The 17,080-nt window shown below is 39.6% G+C and overlaps 2 long non-coding RNA genes across 2 annotated transcripts; one reads left to right on the forward strand and one right to left on the reverse strand.

Moving 5' to 3' along the window:
• Positions 1–7,279: 7,279 nt before the first annotated feature.
• LOC120394214 lies at positions 7,280–16,765 on the forward strand. The gene is made up of 3 exons (XR_005592209.1): positions 7,280–7,300; positions 14,389–14,515; positions 16,559–16,765. It is a non-coding gene; the product is annotated as an uncharacterized LOC120394214 (long non-coding RNA).
• On the reverse strand, positions 8,076–13,658 carry LOC120394222. Its single transcript, XR_005592211.1, has 4 exons — positions 13,576–13,658; positions 13,396–13,457; positions 8,920–9,024; positions 8,076–8,207 (listed from the first exon to the last, which is right to left on the reverse strand). It is a non-coding gene; the product is annotated as an uncharacterized LOC120394222 (long non-coding RNA).
• Positions 16,766–17,080: the final 315 nt, after the last annotated feature.

The raw sequence follows: 17,080 nt of genomic DNA on the forward strand, positions 1-17,080 counted from the left end.
CTAGTATGGTATTCTTCCTCTGATGGTGGCCAATGCAAGATGACTCAGAGGAGGGTGCAAGAAACCCTGTCAAAAGCAGATGAGGAATAGTCTATTGCCAGAGATAGTTTCCTCCTAATTCCCAATACTAAAGGTTGGTTTATGCCCTGAAGCATAAGGAGGTTTATCCTTTCTAAAACTCTTGGTTATTTGTAATAGTTGTTATTAGAGCTGTCAAGTGATTTAAAAAATTGCGATTAATTGTGCCATTAAAAATTATTCATGATTAATCATGCGATTAATTGCACTTTTAATAATAGAATACCATTTATTTAAATATTTTGGATGTTTTCTACATTTTCAAATATATTGATTTCAATTACAACACAGAACACAAAGTGTACTGTGCACACTTTATATTTATTTATATTACAAATATTTGTGCTATAAAAAGCCAAAAGAAATAGTATTTTTCAATTCACCTCATACAAGTGCTGTCATACAATCTCTTTATCATTAACATTGAACTTACAAATTTAGAATTATGTATAAAAAATAACTGCATTCAGAAATAAAGCAATGTAAAACTATAGAGCCTACAAGTCCACTCAGTCCTACTTCTTGTTCAGTCAGCCACTCAGACAAATGAGTTTGTTTACATTTGCAGGAGATAATGCTTCCTACTTCTAGTTAACAATGTCACCAGAAATTAGAACAGGTGTTCACTTTGCACTGTTGTAGCTTGCATTGCAAGACATTTATGTGCCAGATGCTTTAAAAATTCCTATGTCCCTTCATGCTTCAACCACCATTTTAAAAGACATGAGTCCATGCTAATAAGGGGTTCTGCTTGATAACGCTCCAAAGCAGTGCAGACCAATGCATGTTCACTTTTATCATGTAGAAAAAAAGCTAAAATATTTAAAAAAAACAATTGGTATTCTATTTTTAGCATTGTGATTAAAATTCAGCTAATTGTGATTAATTTTTTTGAGTTAATCGCCTGAGTTAACTGTAATTAATTGACAACCCTACTTGTTATACAAACTTTTGATATTCTTATTATCTCATAACAGAGTATTTTTGTCCTCTGAGAGCTGACCCCAAAGCTTGTAGTCTCCTGAATATCTCTAGGCTTCTCCTCCAGCCCTTTCTCTGGGAAAGGGAAAAGGGAGCAACTTTTGTGAACATTTATTTCCTTCTGTCAGTTTTCAGTACGCCACCTTTCTCATTGATTGTTTCCTTGTTCTTTTATTATGACAGAGCCTGAAAGAAGTTCCCCATCTATTTTCATATTGTTCTTTATTTATGTACTTCTTCTATCATGTCCCCTCTTATCCACTTCCTCTTTAAAGTAATCTATTTTTAGTTCTGTATTTGTGGGGTGATCAGAACTGAACACAGTATTCCAGGTTAGGGCATACAATAGATGTCAATAATGTCATTATAATATTTTTCTATTATTCTTCATCCTATTCCTCATGCATCCCAACATTTTATTTCTGTTTCCCCCATCTCCTTCCTCTTTCATATAGCAACATGAAAAGCAATATTAAAGGTCAACATTTGTCCATTCTCTGGCTTCTATTGACTTGGAATGAAACAAGGTTGTCCCTCTGGAGAAGGACATTAGAAGGCAGTGGTTCACTAGATGTTCCATAGTTTGTCTGTCTTCTCCACATTTGCATACTAGGTTGTCTTTCATTTTCCATTTGTGACATAGGTAATTTCAACACTCATTTGAGGTTCAGATATGGTTCTTTGTGATCCATATCTCATGTGGCATAGACTATAAGAACGGCCATATTGGGTCATCTAGCCCAGTATCCTATCTGCCAGCAGTGGCCAATGCTGGGTGCTTCAAAGGGAATGAACAGAACCGATAACCACCAAGAGATCCATTCTGTCATCCATTCTCAGCTCCTGGCAAACAGAGGCTAGGGACACCATTCCTGCACATCCTGGCCAATAGCCATTGATGGACCTATCCTCTATGAATTTATCGAGTTCTTTTTTGAACCTTGTTATAGTCTTGGCCTTCCCAACATCGTCTGGAAAGGGGTTCCACAGGTTGACTGTGTGTTGTGTGAAGAAATACTTCCTTTTCTTTGTTTTAAGCCTGCTGCCTATTAATTTCATTTGGTGACCCCTAGTTCTTCTATTATGAGAATGAATATAACACTTCCTTATTTAATTTCTTCACACTAGTCATGATTTTAAACACCTCTATAATATCCCCCCTAAGTTGTCTCTTTTTGAAGCTGAAAAGTATCAGTCTTATTAATCTCTCCTCATATGGAAGCTGTTTTATTCCCCTAAGTGAAGCCAAATGGCTGTTCGGTAGGATCTGTGATCAGGTCTTGATTCTTGACCCTGTCATTTGTCTTTTGGTGACAGTCCTGAGGTTTTAAGAACTTTGGCCACTAACTAGAAGGTGTCCCCACACTTAAGGTGGAATCTTGGAGGGTGCATTTATAGATAATCATAGATGGACAAGTCTGGCTTTGTTATCACATAGCATTGTATTCTCTCATGGATGGAGTGTGCAAGACCATCCACACCTTCCAAATGTTCTTGACTGGGTATATGGCATATTTCTGATATAAATATTAAAGAATAATGGTGCCAAGACTGAGCCCTGTGGAAATAATTGTTCAGTAGATGAGGTCTGCTGGTCTGTTCCATTAGATGGATGTGAAACTTACAGTTTTATAGATTCTGACACCAGAAAGGACCACTGTGATCATTTAGTCTGACCTCTTGAATAAACACAGGACATGGAACTACCCCCAAAATAATTCCTGGAGCATATCTTTTAGAAAAAACAAACAAACCCAACCTTGATTTAAAAATTGTAAGTAATGGAGAATCCACCACAACCCTTGATAAAGTGTTCCAACTGATAAGCATGACTGTCAGTAGGTGCAGTGTTCTTCAGCAACAGTGCTATTTTTTACACTTACAGAAGCAGGCCATCCTGCCAAAATGTTGAGGACAGGTTCACAAAGGCCACTGCTGTTTGTTTTGAGTCTGCATTGATAGCCAGCTTTGATATAGGTCACCAGTGCAATACCTTTATTGTTCAGTGCAATACCCAGTCTAAACCCAGATTACTCTTTAGGTATTTAGTCCTCAAAGATGTGTGTAAGCCGCTTAAGTAGTATCCTTTCTAAGAGGTTGCATATTATATATAGTAATAACATTAACTGGCAGTTTTTCTAATCATCTGCTGCTTTCCCTAGGTTCATGATCATGAACTTTTCCTGTTCCATATCTTGAGTATTTGGCCAGAAGCATGTGCATTGGTAAAGAAATGCATTGGCTAGTCATGGCCACGCTAATTTAGGCTTTTCATAAATGCCATCTGGACCTGCAGCTTTTCCAAATTTGGTGAATGTAATGGCTTTGTGCACTTCTTCTCTAGTGAATGGCTTTGACAGATTTGATGTTAATGGGTGGTTGGGTAGGGAGTGATAAAGCTTTTTCTTCATTTTTCTTTTGTGATGATGATCTGTTTGAGACTTGGAATTCAGAAATATTTGGGTAGCAATGGCACCAGGTGCACCTGTGATATTATGGAGTAGCCTCCAGGCTTTTCTGCTTGAGTGGGTGAACTCTAGGCTCTGCATAACTTTTGTCTATCATTTTTATTCAGAGGAGTTCATTGATTCCAGGAGCATGGTTGCAGCAATAGGGCTACCTGTTGTTCTGTACTCCTTTTGGAGTTCCTCATTGTCAACCAATCAACAGGGAGTAGGCTTTCCTGTAGCTGCAGGGAAAGTTCCTCTTCACTCTTTTTAAGGAGGTGATCATGCCTGTGTTGCTAGCTTTAAGCATCCACTGAAAGATATTATTTGCCCAGTGTAGACACACTTCAGCTGATCTATGACTTGGTTACTTAGCCAGTCCTACAATTCTATGATTCTGTGATGGAGAACATGAGGCATCAAGAAACAAGAGCAGATAAATAATGAGTGGTATTATTGTGAAGTTCCTTTAGTGAGAACAAGAAGCTTAAAGCTGAAGCAGTGGAAAATGTTTAGGGGGCAATTTGGTAAAATGTTCATATCAGCATCATTTTCAATGGTTTGGAAGGAACAATGTAGATATTAGGGAGACCACAGTGGGGAAAAAAAACAGCATGTGACAGACACACACTCGTGTTGCTTACCACACTAGTGGAAGGCACTAGGATACTACGGTTATAAGTGCAGTATAAGAAACTGTATAGAATGTGTAATTTGGTAATCAAGATGGGATATGATGAGGATTTGAATGAGGGGGTTAAACTTTGAATTGAGACTGGACAAAGAGGAGACAACACATTAGAAGTATGGGGCTCAATCCTGTATTTGCATGGAGATGAACTGCAGGATTGACAGGAACTTTCCACCTCTAATTTATATGATTATATGATCTATTTGTGTGTATGTATATATTTATATCAGTCATGCAGTGCATCTCCATACAAAGACAGGATAAACAATACTGAGATATTTTGTAAAGATTTGGGAGGTATGGGGGACATGAATGTGGCCTACATATTCTCAGCACACCTGAAAATTAGGTGCCTTACATTGATCAATCAAAAATACAGGCACCCCAACTTAATTGGCATTTTTGAAAATATATTCTTCCATCTGCCTCTTGCTGTAGACAAGGGACTGAAGCTCCCATTGGTATCAAAAGGAGTATTCAACTGACCTGAAAGCATGACTGGGCCTGAGTCTGAAAAAAAAAAGAGTTTTGCAGCAACTCACAGGAAAAGAAATTTCTTGAAATTTATAGCTCATTATTTTAACTAAGTTTTCCATTACACGGTGTTATAAAAAGCTAAAGACTGACATTTTGGCTACATTTTGTATAAAGCTAGGTATTTTAAAATATTTTATCCTATACATTTTTCTCACCAATTATTCTGCAATCTGTTGTGTGCTATTTTTCTTACTTTCATTTTTCTGACAGTTTCTGTTATAGTCCCAATGAAACACAGCAAGACTGAGATTGAAAAATTTCTATTATTTTATTGGGTAACTGTTTTATTCAAGCAGAAAAATACAAAAGGCAAAAGTGTGCTTTAAATGTCAACTGGAAATAAAGCATGTTTGTTCTGCATGTATATTCGCCTCAAGAGAAACAGAACAAATAGAGGAAACATCCCATACTTAAGCAAAAATAGTGTTCCTGATCACAGAGATCATGTTTTATATTGATTTCATGTAAAATAACAGATAAAACACTGGCTGCATTTTAGATAGATAGATAGATTAGATAGGATAGAAAAGCCTCCAATCATCAGATTAAATTAGTATTATCATCTGCACATTAATTAATCATTATACAACATACAGCACATTATGTACTAAGGCATTTTTATGTCTCATTCTGTCTTTAGATAGCTCTTACTTACTATGCATTGAGAGTTGTGTTGAGGCAAGCAGAGTACAAGAGAAAATAGTAACTAGAAATTATGCTTTATCTGCAGCAGAAAAAATGTCATTGAATAGTTGCCTAAAATATATAACAAAGCCCATAGACATAAAATGGTCACTGCCTTGATAAACGAATAATCTTGCTACCAAAACACAATAAAAATCCTAGAAAGAACATCTGTTATAGGTCTTTGTCAACAATAAATATTGGCACTGAAATAATAGTGACGAATATTGCCTCTAGATACCATTGTCCCAAATATAGCAAAGCTAGATCAAGTACACTAGGAACATGAATCATAATTTTCAGAAAACTACTTAATACGGTACTTGAAAAACAAAATAACATTGATTTCACTGTCAATGTCATTTTTAAGGTAGGGAAGATGATTGGTAAGTGTAGGGATATTAAACACCAAGGAGCTGAATCTGTTTATTTAAGAAACAACTGGATTTTTTTAAGGGTGAATACTATGTTATCGAAAGATTAAAAATCCATATTTGCTAATACTTACCAGTTATCACAGATATCTACTATTCAAAGCATAGAGAAAAAAAATGACAATGTCATATACCTCAATGTGGTAACTTCTGGGAAATACCAAATTATTCTGAGTCACCTAGCTTGTGACTTTTATTGTTCTCTAACAAATAAACAAATAACAGCAGTGAGATCAAAACATGGGGATTTTTATTTTTAAATTAAATTTTATTTTATTTTTCAAATTATATTATGAGATTTGAAAGAGGAGTTTTAAGGCTAAAATGCAACTGCCTTTAACTATATCAGTCAATATCATGAGGTAAATGTAGCCATGTTGATCTCAAGATATTAGAGAGACCACGTAGATGAGATAATATCTTTTTGTTGGACCATCTTTTGTTGGTAACAGAGACAAGCTTTAGAATTGAAGACCTAAAAAGGATCTCTGTGTAAGCTCAAAAGCTGGTCTCTGTCACCAACAGAGGCTGGTCCAAGTAAAGATATTACTTCACCCACCTGGACTCGCTAATATCATAGGGGTCACTTAAGGCCCGATTTGGAAACATTTACTTGCATTTACTTGTACCTAACTCCTCAAGTAATCTCACTGAATCCAATGGAACTATTTGAGGATTAAAGTGATACTGCTACTACTACCTGGCTCTTGTATTGTGTATTTCATCAGTAGATCTCAAAGCGCTTTACAAAGGAGGTCAATATCATTATCTTCCCATTCCAGAGATGGGAAAAGTGTGGAACAAAACAGAGAAGTAACCAGCACAAAGTCACCCAGTAGGCCATGGCTGAGTTAGGCATAGCACTCAGATCTCTTAAATCCCAACCTTGCACCCTATTCTCTAGGACACACTGCCTCCCCTGCTGCCAAAGGGGTATCAAAATTTGGCCTTGCATCAATATGACGAATCCAGATAAAACAGCTCATTTCTACTCATCTTGAATTATTTAGCAGAGCTATTGCCCCCTCACACTCATTTGTTTGTCCTCAACACAGAATCACCTGATACAATAAAAAAAAAAAAAAACTGCCTACAAGAAGGTGTTGCAACTGAGGACTTTTCCCCATAGGCCTGATCCAAAGCTCACTGAAGTCAATGGAAATACTCCCATTGATTTTAATGGGCTTAGGATCAGTTTCCATATATTTTATGAAGCTGACATACTGCTCCAGTTGCTCAATGAATATTAAAGTTGATAATGAAATATGACCTTCTGTTTGGTCTCACCATATATGGGTCTAAATCAGATGTTTGCCATCTTATAAAAATATACACAGAGGGGCATTCCATCTGCCCTTTGGAATTCACGTGCATCATAATAAGCAGGATGAATAAGAATATTTGTTAAACACTGACATAACAGAGCAGGAAAATAACAGGAGCATGGGGTAAGTTGTTCATCTCGCTGGCCTAATAAGGATGACATTCACACCAATGCATATATACATAGATAACACATACATAACAAAGCCATATAATTACATGGTATTTAGGCAAATAACAATATCATTGTGTGTTGTTGGAACAAGCTCGGATACCGTATCCTTGGACAATATAGCAACTTCTATATATACACATGGCAATTGAAAGTGGAGCTACTATCTGTAGTGGAAATTGTAATATCTATCTATGTAAGAATCCCCTGAAATAACTCTACGTGGTGACCAAAGCTAGACAACCCACAGTAGCAGATACCTTTTGGTTTGCATATAACACTCTGTGCACATTCCATTAAAATTGCTACTCAAGCATAAACAGGAAAAATAAAATTACAGAGTGAAATTAAGAAAGCTGCCCAGGAAAGATTCAATAGCGAGATCAAAGACTATGATCTTGATTTAGGCTAATTTTGTTACAGATTCATAAAATAGTGCCAGATTCTGGGAGGTGTTTAACACCTTAGAATTCCTACTGAAGTCAATGGGAATTCTGGGTGCTTGGTGTGTCTATGTTTTTTCCCATTCAGCACATGTAGTTACTCTTAAATTAGTAATAAACCACACAAACTCTGAAAAACCCATTAGTACTCAAAACCCCATCTAGAGATTAATACTTCTCTCTGCCTCAATATTCAGACTTTGGAATATAGTTTTAACATACCAAAAATAGAATAAAAAAATTTTGTGTGAAAAGAGGAAAATGAAATAGAGTAATTTATTTATAAGATCAAAAAACCTGCTGAATTATTTGCATAGTCCAACGTACACCACAATTTTGTTTTAGTAGTGAGGTAATAAACTGTACCCTTTAGTGTAACATTGGAGACAGCTATTATTTGTACTTCAATATACGAATCTGTAAAATAAGAAAAAATAAGTTTTTAAACACAAAGGCGAGTCCTTGCCTCCTCCCATCCCCCCAGTCTTTTTCTTGCTTATCTCATATGTATGTGTGTGTGTGTGTGTGTGTTTGTCCTTTTGCTGAACATATGCAGATTTGGCGGGGGGGGCGGGGAAGTGTTCAGGTGCATTTACTGTTTTAGGAGAAATGAGTGTCACAGCATCCGGGTATTTTTTAGTGTGATTTGTTTGTTTACAAAATGTACATAAATCCTGTTTTCTTGAACTGAAGTGGTCACAAACTGCATACAGGTGATTCCTTGTAGAAACTTCATCTTAAACATCACTGCTCCTTTACTAAGAAGTAAATGTTTTGGTCCCCTGTATCACCTGGCCTCTTCTGGAATCTCACTGCTTTAGCACACTGTTTCCCTGTCTCAGTTCCTGGCCTTCTCTTAGAGCACGTCTACATGTCAATTAAAAAGCTGTGGCTGGTCTGTAGCAGCAGACTCGTGCTCATGGGGCTCATGTTAAGGGGCTGTGTAATTTGTGCTCAGACTGGAGCCCAGGCTCTAGAACCCTGCAAAGTGGGAAGTTCCCAAGGGTTGGGCTGCAGCCCTAGCCCAAACGTCTACACCACAAATAAACAGCCCCTTAGCCCAAGCCCTGTAAGCCTGAATCAGCTGGCATGGGTCACCTGAAGGTGTTTAACTGCACTGTAGACATACCCTTGGGTGAATAGGTCTCATCAGTAAAAGATCGAGTCTTCTGAGTTACATGGTCCTTTAAGGTATCCTGGCCTGTAGCACTCCTTATATCCAGTTGGTCTGAGTCTGTAGCACAAAGAAAACATAAAAAAGTTTTCATTTCCCAACCAAGGATGCTTTAACCTACACAATCTCTTTAACAACTGTCTGGGTGAGATGAGAATTTTATCCTGAATGCTTATACACCAACCACTCATAACATGCATAACACTAGCATTTTTCACCATAAAACAATGACATGGCTGCATGTTCCTTTCATCACAACACATTTTACATATAGTGAATGAAGCTGTGTTAAATGAAAACAGAATATGTTGCTCCTCCATATCCTACCTTCCCAATCCCAGAAAGTTTTTTTCAGTGACTAAGAGCAACTTTCACTCAAGTTATGTCTGCACTGCAGAGTTTATCTGTGTCTGGGCATCCAGGCTTGCCAAGTCCACCAGCAAATATCCACACTGCAGAAATAGCCATGCTTTGGCACAAAGTTTTTTTCTTTGGGTGTCCCAGAGGTTTTAGTGTCTCACTGACTTGAGATGCTCTAGGAATTGTTTCGTAGTGAATTGCAGGATAACTTTTCTGTCCTTCATAGACTTCTGTGTGGAAGTCTTTTTAGCCTGCTAACATATTTAGCTGAGGCACTTCCCGCTCTACACACTCATCACTTCTGCCCTTTCTAGACAGTGCCAAGGAATGGACCAGCACAGCTGGATGCTGTTCCTGCTTTGGCTATGTTGTTATAAAGCAGGATGTAGCTAGACAGGATGGAGCACAGTGGAAGACATTTCAGGAGTAGTTTCTGATCCTCAGAAGGCAGTGGCAGGGTAGAGAGAGATGATACTTGTTATAGTCACTTCAGATTCCCTGTATATAGAGTGGCACTTCTGGTACAGGGCAGCATAATCATGCAAACCTGGATACTAGCCAGGTCTCCATTATCTCTGCATGAGGAATGTCTCCTTCATAAAGCTGTTTGAAAAGCTTGCCCTGAACCTTCAAATGAACCTTCAACCTTGCCAGGACCCACAAATGAAGGAGGCCCTACCAGTACAGAAATAGATTGCTCTTACTATCTGGAATCTGTCTACCCCAGCCTGCCATGGGTTGGTGACTAACCAGGTTGGTTCGGCGAGCACCAGTGCTGCAGTGGTAGAGGTTTGTTGGGAAATTAAATGCCAACCAGAGGTGCAATGGTGGACACAGCTAATGTGCCAGAAATAATAGGTGGTTCTGAGAGAATGGGGTTCCCGAACTGCATTGGTGCCATGTACCCACTGTTTGCCTACCACAAGGATCACATGAATATGTCAACCAGAAGTTATGTAGTCCTCGGTCAACCACAAAGGCAGGTTCAGGAACAGTAATGTGAGATATATGACACCAAGGGTCTGAGGAAATCTGGCATTTCTTAGTTTGGAAAGAAGGGAATTTATACACCCCCAATAGCATGCCTATAATTTGGGTATCTGTGCTTACTGATATTTTATGCAACCCAGTCTACTCTCTACTGCACTTGATCATGAAACCATACTGTGCTATGAGAGAACCTGGGAGAAGAAGGCTTAATTACACCCTGAGCAATTGCACGATTAGGGTAGCTTCTAGTGCAGGGGTCAGCAACCTATGGTATGTGTCCCAAAGACACACATGAGCCAATTTTTAATGGCACGCTGGGGCCTGTCGGGACTCCAGCATGCCATTAAAAATCCTGCCCAGTCCAGCCCGCTCTCCACTGCCCTCCACTCCCCCTGCTGGGGCAGGGAGCAGAAGCATAGCCGTGCGCACAGGGTGGGCAAATAGCCCCACTCTCCCAGCATGGCAAACCACGGGGTCCGCACTCCTGGGGCGGAGAGCCGGGCTGAGCACAGCAAGCTGCCAGCCCCTACCTCGCCTTCTCCCCTCTCCTGGAGCCCAGCCACTATGCGTGCAGTGCTCTGGAGGACGGGACTGCACGCTCCCATGGGGCAGTGTTTGGCTCTGCTGGGAGGCAGAAATGATCCCTGCCCTGAGCCCTGTACCTCCGTCATACACACCCAGCCCTCTGCTTGACTCCTTCATCCCCTCACCATGACCCCAGCCCTGACTCTGGCACCCCCACACATAACCAGCCCTGATACCTGCACCCCCCCACATAACCAGCCCTGATACCTGCACCCCCCCACATACCCAGCCCCCAGCCCTGACTCCAGCCTCTGCCCCCAGCCCTCTGCCCTCTGCCCTGACTCCTGCACCCCCCACATACCCAGCCCCCCACACCCCATGCACCCGCCACATCCCCACCCCCACCCTGAGCACTGTGCTCAGTGCACTCCCACCCTTAGCTCAGTGCAGAGAGAGGAAGAGAATGGCCAGAACCAGGGAGAAGGTAGGTATTCACTGTATGTGGGGAGGGCCGGGACCCCAGACTGGCAGCGGGCAGAGCGGATCCAGCAGTCGGGATCCCGGCTGGCAGGAGCAGGCGGATGGAACCCCTGAGTGGCAGTGGGCTGAGCTGCTCAGTCCACTGCCGGTCTGGGGTCCCGGCCGCCGGCCCCGCACAGCCCGCTGCTGGTCTGGGGTTCTGGCTTCCGGACCCTTGTAGGCCGGGGTCCCGGCCGCAGGCCTCGCTCAGCCCACTGCCGGCCTAGGTGAACAGAACGCCAGACCAGCAGCAGGCTGAGTGGGCCGGCAGCGTAAGATCAACATTTTAATTTTATTTTAAATGAAGCTTCTTTTTATACATTTTGAAAACCTTGTTTATTTTACAGTACAACACTAGTTTAGTTATATCATACATAGACTTATAGAGAGAGACCTTCTAAAAAACATTAAAATGTAGTACCGGCATGCGAAACCTTAAATTAGAGTGAATAAATGAAGACTCGGCACACCACTTCTGAAAGGTTGCCGTCCCCTGTTCTAGTGTATAGGAAACGAGTGGGAAGTGAGTAAGTAGGACGACCAGAAAATACAGGCTTGGGAATTATGGGCTGACATTGGAGGACTTCTGTAACCTGGGCTTCAGATGTGTTCCCACTGTGAAGTAGGCAAGTTTGAACCTGTCTTGCAGTGAAAACTGTGTTCTAACCTATACCTTACCGGGGCAAGCAAGCTACGGGTCAAAGCATAGATAAACCCAGGTTTAAGAGTTTTGTGTATGGAGAGTAGAGGGGTTTTGGTTAAAATCCAGATAAGAACTCCGATTAAGCCTGCAGTGAATTCATACCCTTAGTGGCCAATACTAACCATCCTGTAATTTGTCAAAATCTGTCACTACACAACAATATAACAAATAAAATATGCTATACAAAATTATCAAATTCTTCTCTGGTATTAATCCACTGCGTGAATTTGGTCCAATGTGCACGTCTAAGAAATGGAGTCACATAAATGTTCAAACTGAATGTTTTCCTTTTGCTTATGTGACAAATAAAAATGGAAAAACACTAGCAAAGATTTATGATATGCACTATAAATGTGTAACTAACAAGAAAGACATTTTAAAATATTAATACCATAGCTTATGTAAAGGTACTTATTTGAGCTGCTCTTGCTAAAACAGTACATCACTTGAAACAATACAGTGTGCCTGTTAACCTTATTATAAAAGATTAAGGCTACAATCCAAAACCAAGAATACAGGAATTTTGGGTTTTGTTTGGATTGGCAGGGGACAGCTGTGTCCAATTTTTTTTTAGTAGAACAGTTCCTTTAGGTTCTCCCTCCCCTCCCCCCAATTATGTCTTCTTAGCCAAAACTAAAACTGTACACAGCTGTCACTTCTAATTAAATTTCAATAACCCAAGCTGAGCATTTGTGATTTTTCTATTAGTTTAGTTTTATCATCTAGTTTTCAGCAAATAAAAGAAAATCTTCAATATGAAGTAAAACTGAAAAAGGAGTGCATCAAAAACTGATCTGCAAAAAAAAAAATAAGGCTAATCTCTGAGGACTATATTTTCAAAGTGGAGCACAGGGCTCGAGATGTGTTAGTACTTCCCATCCATATCTGGTGGCTAAATTTCCGTACTGCTTTGAACATTTACTTCTAAAAATTCAGTAACTGTGTAAAAACTGATAAAAGAAATCAAAGTTACATGCCAGTATTCCAAAACAGAAACATACTGCATAATTATAGATGTACAGATCTTCCAACCCATGTTTCATTGCTATTTTGTATGTGTCTTAAGAGATGAGTCCTAGATACGTTATTTGAGGATCACAGGTAGCAATGTATAATCTATAATGTATGTTTAGAATCAGATTTCTAAGGAAGACAGGTGAACAATAAAGACACTGAAACAAAATGGTTTCCCATCAGTATTACATGCTGGAAGTCACCACTTTAAATATGAACATCACACTTTCCTACTAAGGAAACTTTACAATCTTCTCAAGTATGCAAACATGGAACATTTAATGCTCTCACACAGAAACTAATACATTGCAAATTCTCACCTGAAAGGGTGTTATAAGGAAAATTCTTATCACTAGTAGACCAAGATCCTGAACTGAAGATCCTGAAATCAACAGGGATTTTGCCATTAATGTAAATGGAAGTCAGATGGGGTAGAAGGGACCAATCCTGCACCCATTGAAGTCAGTTTCAAACTCCTATTCACTTTAATGGATACAGACCTGGGACCTACTCAGCATCTTCCAGGATCAGTCCTAAAATTCCCATGAACAGTAATGGGTGAGAAGATATGCGGGCATGTGCTTGGCATGGATCCTACAAAAAGAAGGTAGTTTCATCAAACACACATAACTTGGTCTGACTGTGATAAGTATATTACTTATTTAGCTTAATTCTTGCAAATGCTTGCATACATAAGTAACTTTACTCATATGAATAGCCCTATTGTACGCATATGAAAAGTTACTCACCTGCAGAAGTGGGGCTCACTCTTTATATTTGTGTTGTACATGATGAACTGCAGTTAGTATTTTGTACATTTGGAAATTGCCTATTTCAAGCAATTATCGCTGTGTGTATAATTTGGCTTGGTTGGTAAAGGTAACAGTGTGGATGTAATGTGCTTAGATTTTGTAAGGTTTTTGACGTGGTACCATACAATATTTTAATTAAGAATCTAGAACAATGCAAAATGAACATAACATACATCAGATGGATTAAAAACTGGCTAATTGGCTAACTTGTCAGAATTAGACAAGGTGGGTGAGCTAATATCTTCTACTTCAGAAGTGACTTCTGTTAGGAAGTTGGTCGAGTAAAAGATATTACTTCACCCACTTTGTCTTTCTAGTATCCTGGGACTGACATGGCTACAACTACAGGGTAGAGGTCTCAAAATGTAATTTTAAACAGGGAATCATCATCAAGCAAGTGTGATTTATGTGGGGACCCACAGGAATTGGTTCTTGGCCCTATGCTATTTATTGTTTTTATCAATTACCTGAAAGTAAACCTAAAATCTTTACTGTTTGCAGATAACACAAAAGTTGAGAGAATGTTAAATAATGAAGAGGACAGATGCTCTGGAAACTGGATGCAAGCAAAAAACATTTGTTTCCATACAGACAAATGTATATATGTAGCCATATCTAGTAACAGAATGTAGGTCATACTTCAAAATGGGGGTCTTTATCTTGGGAAGCAGTGACTCTGAAAAAGACTTGGGGTTCACAGTGGATGATCAGCTGACTGTGAGCTCCCAGTGTGATGTAGCTGGTTTGTTTACCTGCTGCATCCGCAGGTTCGGCTGATCGTGGCTCCCATTGGCTGTGGTTCACCATCCCAGGCCAATGGGGGTGCGAGAAGCCGTGGCCAGCACATCCCTCAGCCCGCGCTGCTTCCCGCAGCCCCCATTGGCCGAACCTGCAGACGCGGCAAGTAAACAAACCAACCCAGCCCACCAGGGTGCTTACCCTAGGGGGCTGTGTGCCAAATGTTGCCAATCCCTGATCTATAGATTTGGTAGGAATCATCTACATTTATTTTATATCTAGTCCAAGTAGGGACCCTTGTGGATCAGATTTTCAACCTCTGATCAGGTTTATTTATATATACAAATGTTGTTGTGAATGGGATTAAATCTTGGTATAGCCTGTGAGCACAGTTCGTCCCAAGGAAAAAAAAATTGAGAGAGCATTTGGGGCTGTTTCATAGTGAGGGTTGCAGCAGTAAACTAAAAAACTGCCTTTATTTTATTTGCTCCTGCATTTGGACAAACAGAACATTGTCCATTCTTCGTAAATAAACAAGATCGCCTCAAAGAGAATACCAGGCTCCATCAACTTCTACTTCCAACTGGAACATTTCCAGGGCCCCGAAATTTGACTTGCAGTTTGGGTCAAAAAGGGGCAACACTGGTGTCAGGGATAGAATCCAGTTTCCAAGGAGAGAGACTGTGGGCTGGTATTCCTATTGAACCGAAGTGGAACAAATAGTGGATGCACTGGCAGAAATCAGAAGTGGCTAGTGGGATTTAAAACTTGACCTGAAACAAGAGCTAGAGGCACTACTGACACAAAAACATAAGGAACTTGAGATGATGATAGCTAGTTATAGCAAAAGTCTAAGTTCTCCTTTGTGAAATTATTCCACTACCCAAAAGGAACTCCCAGCAAGTGGTTAAATCTACAGAACATTTTCATCACTATTTGTATGGGAGAAACTGTATGGTCAAGACAGACAATGCTTCCCTGTTTGCCTCCTTAGATTCAGGAATCCTGAGAGGCAGCTTGCCAAGTGGTTGGATAAATGTCAGTGCTATGATTTCACAAGCATATACAGGCCTGGCCATAAGAATGATAATGATGCCTTGTCCAGACAGCCTTGTTGCGGGGAGAGGAGGTGCATTAATTGTAAAGCAAGAGAGCACAGAATTAGCTGCTTAACAGGATGGGTGTGCCTCTCTTCCTCTAATTCACAAAGGGCCTATGATCCTGGGCAAATAAAAAATAGTAAATACGTACAGTATCACAAGCTTGGGTATTGACCTTGTCCTCTTTTCCAGGCTTAGCGGATTTTTAATTTTCTAACATTGTTCTTTGAAGTTGTTCATATACATTTGCTTTCTCCTTTCCTGCCCCCCCCAAGCATCCAGACTTTAACTGTTTTCTTTAAACAGAGGAAGAAAAACACTTATGATATACCCAAAAACATTATGTTGGATCACTTCAGAAATCCACAGCTGTAGGAGGCTCTTTATCTTATAAATGGTCATGCAGAATTCTACAGATTTCTGCCTGTCTACAGACATGATGCTAAGAACTGTGTGGGAAACCCTAACACAAGTATCTCCACATAGGGTCCATATCTATGACCTCTGCAGTACCCATTCCATAGTAGCACAGTTTAGCCTTAAATCTTGCTTAAACTAAGCTGCTCTTCACTAAGGAAAGGTTTATTATGTGGGTTTCTATTGACATTTAATTTAGTGAAAATATCCACAAATATTCCAGTTTTGCCAGAAAGTCTAAAATCAAAGTGAATCTAACTCTGAAGTATAGGCTTGCCTTATTAAGGGGAAAATAAACCCACTTTACAATACTTAACTCCCAATCCAAGTTTTAAGGTGATACAAATAAATCTAACATGTTCATAGGTCTGAAGGGACAGCATTGAGTTGTGAGCTTTTTGCCATTTTCCTTACAGATGAAGTGACCAACAAGAATAAAGTTCATGTGTGTGAACAGCAGAACTGTGGTCTGAGGTTATGGAATAAACTCCTCCAAGAACTAAGGACCACAACAAACCTCACCATTTTCTGTTCCAAGTGCAAGGTGTTTTCTTTAACTTTGCCTTCTCTAGTGTAAACACATAGCAACAGATATATTTATTTAAAAAACAAACAAACAAACACATAGCAACAGATATAGTTATTTAAAAAACAAACAAACAAACAAAAAACACCACCCAAAAGAGAACTCTCCACTTCACTTCATTCTTATTCCTCTGTAACTTTGATTCCTAACCCTTCTTCAGAAAGGAATCAATTAGATAAATAAAACTTGATTCTATTTTCCAAAAGGAATTCAAAAGAGGCTCAAGACACACATTGTGGGACACAAATTTTCTTCACATTAATGTAATAGAAACATTTTTTTTGCCTTGCATTTTAGGAAGTGGCACTTATACTAGTCATAAGGAGGGGTGCTGGCAATATGGTTTTTGTTT

The sequence above is a fragment of the Mauremys reevesii genome, linkage group 1 (assembly GCF_016161935.1).
Source record: "Mauremys reevesii isolate NIE-2019 linkage group 1, ASM1616193v1, whole genome shotgun sequence".
Taxonomy (NCBI): domain Eukaryota; kingdom Metazoa; phylum Chordata; order Testudines; family Geoemydidae; genus Mauremys; species Mauremys reevesii.